The sequence below is a fragment of the Lutjanus erythropterus genome, chromosome 6, assembly GCF_056507025.1.
Source record: "Lutjanus erythropterus isolate fLutEry1 chromosome 6, fLutEry1.hap2, whole genome shotgun sequence".
NCBI classification, from domain to species: Eukaryota; Metazoa; Chordata; class Actinopteri; order Lutjaniformes; family Lutjanidae; genus Lutjanus; species Lutjanus erythropterus.
Genome location: NC_139322.1, coordinates 2,466,433 through 2,473,949, shown reverse-complemented (window position 1 = coordinate 2,473,949; position 7,517 = coordinate 2,466,433).

Here is a 7,517-nt window from a genome sequence, read left to right as displayed (position 1 = left end):
TATACTTTTTGAGGATTCCAAATAGTTTTTCTGATACAGATAGCAGCATCGGAAATGCCTCTGATACTGCCTAAAATGCTCATGATCAGATATCGGCAAGTACACGAGTCTAAGCATCAATCTGATATCACATGATTTGATTTGTTCCTGCATTTTGCACCATCTTATTCTCCAAGTTTTCTTTAACATGAGTCAGATCATACAACAATAGCAAGTTGGGTATTTGGTATCAGATTGGCGTGGGCTCAGTTTGCATTGGTTCAGGGGCTCAGTGAACCACCCGAGTGTAACACTGATTCTGGTCTAATTATGTGGTTTGGTAGCTTGTAGCACACGGGTCGATGGACCTGCAGGTTGTGGTTCGCCAAAGTTATTAATAACTTGTATGCAATAGTTTATTCTCCCCCCTATCAGCTCAGAGTGCATCTAAAAAGGTTAAATCCTGGAACTGTGGACTCCACAGGTTTTCTCCACAGATCAGCCAAACACCAGGCTAAAAAGACAGTACAGACCTCCACATGAAGGCTGCTGTTCTGTTAAAATCCACTGGAAGATGTGAAGGATGAATCATTTTGTGTGCATGTGTGTGTTGCTGGTATCTGCTGGCCTACACGCTCATCTGTGGATAGATGCTAATAGCTGGGATCTGTATCTGGCTTACTGTCAAGCTTTGCAGTTTATGTGACTTCAGATTCTCTGGTAATTCTTGCAATATTCTGTCACTCATCTTGGCATAACAGTCGGGATAAGAAAGTGCTCCTCTTGATTATTAATATAAATATATATAAACAGTATGTTTCAGTATTTATATGTGGACTGCAAAGCTGGAGAGGGCAACATGTCTAATTTGAGAGAACACCTTGAAAAACACAAAACATATCTTAACGTTGCAGAGTTTACCACATTCAATAGCCTGACAGCCAAGTCCACTGCAGGAGCCACAGCTAACCTCTGCAGCTAGTGCTTATTACAACAATGATGTACTGAGGCCGTTATAAGTTTAAAAAAAATGTGGAGTAGAGGGAGGGAGTAATAATCTGAGAAGAAATCAAAATTTAAATCATTAAATTAGCAAGAAAAATTAATCAGAAAATTCCATGCAAAAGCTAACACCTCATCAACTATGAGCTAATAGATTTTGTACATCAGATGCAAAGATGGTTACATCCACGAGCAATTCAAATGGGAACTGTGGTACAGCAGGACACAATGCGACAGATCATCAAATGAAACAATCCTTACATTATTGCTAAATCTATTTGCAAAGCATAAGTCATCCACTGCAGTCATAGTACATGGAAAACGGTAACATGTGATGAGGTTGATCCAGCTTTCCAATCTTTGAAATTCTTTTTTCTTGGAAGAAGCTCAACAATAAGGCCTGAACCAAGTAAAATTCCACTGCGGTCAAATATATCTGGCAACTCATTTGCCCACTTTGCTCAGGCAAGTGGTAAAAAAGAAAAAGTTTTGATTATTGATTAATCTGTAAAGTGATTTTAGATGCAAAATGGCAGAAAAATGCTGTTTTCATCCTCTCAGATGTGGAGATTTCCCAGTTTTCTTCATACGTTATCGTCTGAATATCTTTGGGTTTTAGACAAAACAAGACATTTTAAGACATCACCTGGGACTCTGGCAAACTAGCCAGTTAAAATGTGTGCGGTGTCCAACCCTCTTACTGGGACACTTGAATCAACAGGTGTTTTACTAACAACTGTACTTTTCACCTGAATGTACCATCAGATTAATAGATGATATTTATCATTATAAATATTTTGGCATCCTAAAAGCTAAAAATGATGCACCTCATCAAGCTGTTATATTTTCCCTCTCAAAAATCTGACTTCAGTGGATGCAGCTCCTTGCACACGATGCAGAGACAATAAGAAAACTGTATGTTGATGAGACAGAACAGCAGATAAGAAGTTTCAGGGTTGGTTTCTTCAGTTTTGAGTGTTTTTTTAAAAAATGTCTCACAGATTTATTTATGACGACGTTTGAAATCCTGAGGCGCCACCTGTTCAGTCGAGGTGTTGCGCTTCTTTTATCATCAGCACATTGACTGACAGCATTCTCCGCTGACAGCCATGTTGGCTCTTCAGTCCTGCTCTGTGACCGTTTCTATAGCAACTGGTGTTTCTACGGCAGCTGATCTCTCAGCTCTTGGCCTTGTCACCATGGTGATGTGTTGTGGAGGACGATGGGACTTATTTACAGCTGACACTCGTCAGCAGCAGCAGCAGCAGCAGTAACATTAAAAGCACCTGGACTGATTGAGTGCAGGTCTGTTTGCTGCCTGTTCAGCTGAACTGATCTCACAGCTGACACAGAGAATTTAAACAGTGAGAAACATCAGAAAAACATCTATTTTCATGCTGCAATAAAAGACTCAACTCCACAGAGCTCCATCTGACCTAAGGAATCTGACAGCAAACTGCGTCATCGCCCCAACATGGGCTGAAGCAGGGCGCCCTCTGCTGGTCAACATGTGGAAATACAACAGCTGGATGAAAACCTGCAGCGATTAAAATAAAGAAAACTGCAGCTGTGAGAGAAGAAGAAAATCAGGAAAAGAGAGCGGTTTTGTACTTTGATAGGGACAGTTTGCCCCAAAATCAAACACACATATTTCTCCCCTGGCCTGTAGTGTTTTTTATCGATCTGTGTCTTTTTTATGTGAGTTGCAGAGTTTTTGACACATCGGCTGTAGAAATGTCTGCCTTCTCTTCAGTGTAATGGGACTAAAAGGCACTCAGCTTGTGGTGCTCAAAGCATAAAAAAATACATTTCATGTTCTGTTATTTCATCATGCTTCAGAATCATTTTAATACCCACTCCATGTCTATTTCTACTCGGGAACTTTAATGCTGGTGATTTGCCATCAAAGGAAACTATAATCTTGTGTTTAATGCTGCAAAATACTATATTGCTGTCAGCTGGAGGCCCTCTTAGCCCCGACACGTTCTAACTGGAAGTCAAATTATGTCCCCCTTCATTATTTATATTACAAAATGAAAAAAAAATGTGGAAATGTTGATGTGATCGTCTGTAACTGAGGTGCTGTATACGGTGAATTTTTTTTGGTGTCATACTAGGCATTGTTTGAGAATCCATTCTTATTTGTTTTACAGTTGTAATATTTATTCAGAATTCCTTTATAATTTTATCTGTAGCTTTACTCCCAGCATTGTTTTCTTTGTCCTGTCTGTTAATTAATAAGTCTCACTCGTTGGTGTTATTGTAGTAGCGGCACTGTCCTCTTAGTGACCTCTGACCCATCTCTGTCAGAGAAAAAGCTTTTGCAAATCCAGCGGAGTGTGGCATTGTGTTGTGTTGCATTGTACTGTGTTTCTTGCACTGTCTTAACCAGAAAATAAAATATATATTATAATTAGAAAAAAAAAGAAAACGTGAAAAATTCAAAACCAGTCTCTCTTTCCAAAGTGATGAAAGATGAAAATCCACAGACCTCGTTGTGAGCAGTTTCATGGAGGAACTACTTTCTTTCTAGCAGAGGTGGCAAAAGTACACACAGTCTGTACTCAAGTACAAGGACATTTTGTGTACAAAGATAACTGATCCTCACCTTTTCTCCAGTTGAGTCTCCCTCTCTCATCTGTTTCATTTTCTTATTTTTTTGTCTTGATATGACCTTTTAATTTATGCCTTTTAAGCAGTTTTAGTGTTGTTGCATTTTTTTCATCCTGTTTTTTGTTTTGTTCCATCTTTTGTAACATTTTTCATCTTGTTACGTCTGTCGTGTGTTGTGCACTGATGGATTCACCAATGAATCATCTTTTCTACGTGTTATTTTTCCATCCATTCAGGCTGAAATCAGTCTTGATGTTGGGAAGTCGATGCAGAAAAATTAGAGCCGCAACTAACAATTTTTTTCATCATCAATTAATCTATCAATTATTTTCTCAATTAATCGACTAATTGTTTGGTCTATAAAATGTCAGAAAGTGTTGAAAAATGTTGATCAGTGTTTCCTAAACCGAAGGTGACTCAAAGATCTTCAGTTTACTGTGACAGAGGAGGAAAGAAACCAGAAAATATTCACATTTAACAAGCTGAAATTCTTTCAAAATTACTCAGGCAAATTAACCGATTATCAAAATAGTTGCAAATTAATTTAATAATCAATAATCGATTGCTCGATTAGCTCTAAACATAATCAATAATTCCCTGATATGCATTAAAACTAAAGTAACAAGACTGTTGAACCTTAGAAAGTACCAATATTTGTATTAAAATGTAAAAGTAAAAAGTTGTCAAAAAAGAAATACGCAAGTAAAATACAAAATTGGTGCAGTAACAAAGTATTTACTTGCTGCCTCTGCTTTCTAGTAGAGAGAAAATAGTTTCTACTTGAAACTGCTCACAAAGTGTGTGGATTATCTTGAATAGCCGGGTCATGATTTTTGGAAAGAGATGTTGGTTTTATATTTTTCCAGTGTATTTTTATGTGCTTTGAGCACCACAAGCTGAGTGCCAACTAGTCCCATTAAAATGAATAGAAGTCAGACATCTCTACAGCTGATACCTCAAAAACTCTGCTACTTACAACAAAACTATCTACACGTGTAAACAGCGCGACAGGCCAGAGGAAGAACTGGATTTTACACATTAAGTTGTCAAGTAAAATTCAAGCACTTTCAAGGTCAGGTTAATGTTTTTGGTTTACAAGAGTGACCAAGTCGATGAAACACCAGTTGAAAACATTAGTTTTCCACAACTTTCAATACTTTGTTCAAAACCCTGAGACTTCTTCTCAGTTGGAGTTCGACTGACGTCTCCTTCCCTCTCCTGCAGGTTCTGTTGTTCCCGTAAAGAGTGGGACAACCTGAATCTTAATCCTATCCTTTGAAACCGCTCAACCTTCCGCCCCCAGAGAGGACGTTATGTCACAGCTGTGAAGGGGGGGGGGGGGGGTAATAAATAAAAATAGAGCTGTGAAGTTGGAGGAGTTATTTTGGGCGTCCACGGGTCTGTAAGCAAAGGTCTGGTTCATGTCGGTGTTCATGAAACCATCCTGGTTGAATCATCCGTAAAGAATAAGACAGAAATAGAAAGAAGAAAATATCTGGTTGTTTGATAAACAGTCAACTGTGACCACAAAACTTCTAATTAAAACACTGAAAACAGGCCTATTGTCACTTTCATTTATTATGAAATATGTTATGCTTTATGATGCCAGCTGGGAAAAAACAAAAATAAATAGAGCAAGTAAACATAATTTGAAGAAATTATCAAAAAATAACGCATTACCTTGAAGCAACACTGTACCATAATGGTGAGGAATGGATAAAAGTAAGGTATTGTTTAAAACCTGAATAAAGATTATTATAATACTACTGGAAAATACTGCCTACTGCCTCACCAGTTTGAATTTTCATGTACAGTTGTAAACATCTGGGAGAGTGAAGCAGCAGTTTGTGGTCCAGCAGAGTGACATTAGAACTACTAGAACAGTAACTTCTCAATTCCAGTCACAGTTTCTATTGGCCAACAAACTTGAACAGAGGTTTAACTCTGACCTGAAGTCACCCAGAGGAGACACACAGAAACAGGAAACACCTCCTTCAATGAGTTGAACGACAGCAAGAGGGAAATTGCGAAATAATAAAAACTTTCACTGGAGAATGAAGATAAAGAACAAATGTCTAACTTCTCCTCACATCGCTCCGATCTGCAAAAACTCCCAGTGCTCAAAAGGAATATTCAGACATTTATGTTCAGAATTAAGTGAAGAAAAAAAAAATCAGATAATCCTAATGAAAACAGTTTCTTTCTTGACTTGCAAAAGTACATTTTAAATTGACAGACATCAAGATTATTTGTCTCTTTGCCTTTAACAGCTGTACAGATGTTTTCCAAAGTTAGGTCCCATGGTGATGCACTGAAAGGGGCGTGGCTTCACCTCTCTATGTGGTGAATTTAACATGAAGAGGTGAACTTCAGCCTCTTGTGGCTGAAATAAGTAATAGCAATAGCACACACTTAAAGAAATGATCCTAACAAAAAGAAATGAATGAATGAATGACTTTCTTTAGAACCAAAAATTAAAACAGCATACAAGTAAAAGTAAAGTAAAACTTATACATCCCTCCCCCTTTCTTACTGTTCTTCTTTTAGCTCACATTATTTTAAAAAAATCCTAAATTTATTTACAACTAATATACAGCTATCCTGGGTTTATTTACAACCTGACGAATCTTTTTTTTTAAACCTGTTTCACAGATGAACACAGGAGAGAAAGAGAGAAAACAGTTTTGATCAGACTTAGAAAACAGATCAGCTGTTTTTTTTTCACTAGCCTCAGTAATTTAGCATCAGATTTATAAATAGTTTGATAAGAAGATTGACTGAACTCTGTGGTGTGATTGATTGATCTTAGCATAAAGACTGAAAGCAGAAAAGCATGAAATATTGTGCAGCGGTACGGTGCTACAGCTGACTGTTAGAGGTCAAACAAGAAGAAACGAGCAAAGAGGAATACAGACTTTGTAACAAATTTATTCCATAAAATATACCTGAAAATACACTTGTATACAGCTCTATGAAGCAGTGCTGCCGCAGCTCAATCCACATTTGAAAATATTCCACACCAGACAGTCGGGCTGCATCTCCACTGGGAGTAAAAGGGATCTGATGTGTGAACAAAGAAGAAACGTGCTTCACCTTAACCTCTTCTTTAAACCGGACTTTAAGGCCTTGTCTACATGTATTAAAGAGATTTTTGAAAACACATGACTTCCTTTATGTTTTGGACTCTGTGTAATCGTGGCACCATATGTAACGGAGTGTTTAGGAAACAATGACATCATCACCTCAATTCGCACATTTGTGTAATGAGCATCCTCCTGAAACAATAATAGCAAACTACCAGCTTGTTTATGTTTGGTTAGCAATGCTAACCAGGCTAATGCAGGCGTTAACGCAATAATAGTAAAGGCATAGTTGTCAAACAAAAATTGAAAGTGAATAAACTAATAATTTTCTACATGTTTTTCAGTTACTACCTCCAAAGTTTAGCCATTTGAAATGTTTTTTTTTTTTGGGGGGGGGGGGTAATATTTCAGTTTCCAGGTCCCATAATTTCATGGTAAATTACCAAGTAATGTATTTGAAATTTCTTAGAAACTACTGACAAATTACCCTCAAATTTCATGATAAGTATGCATGAGAATGACACTTGCAAATTATCACATACTTACCATGCAATTTGGGGGTAATTTCTATGAGATGTATACGTGTAGACAAGGCCTTAATTCTGTTTAATTTTCAGTGGAATCGCTGCCGAACACAGAAATGTCTCCGTCTGAGACAAATCAAAAACTCAAAACAGCTCTCATCATAAAAAAACAATAATAAAAAAAAACACATATTAAGAAGTAACAGATTCTGATGTTGCATCACATTTTTCAGTTTGTAAAAGGACCTTTGATATTTGTTTTAAAGATCAGACAAGTGTCTGGGGAGAAACTTATCTGAAGTACAACAAACCCAAC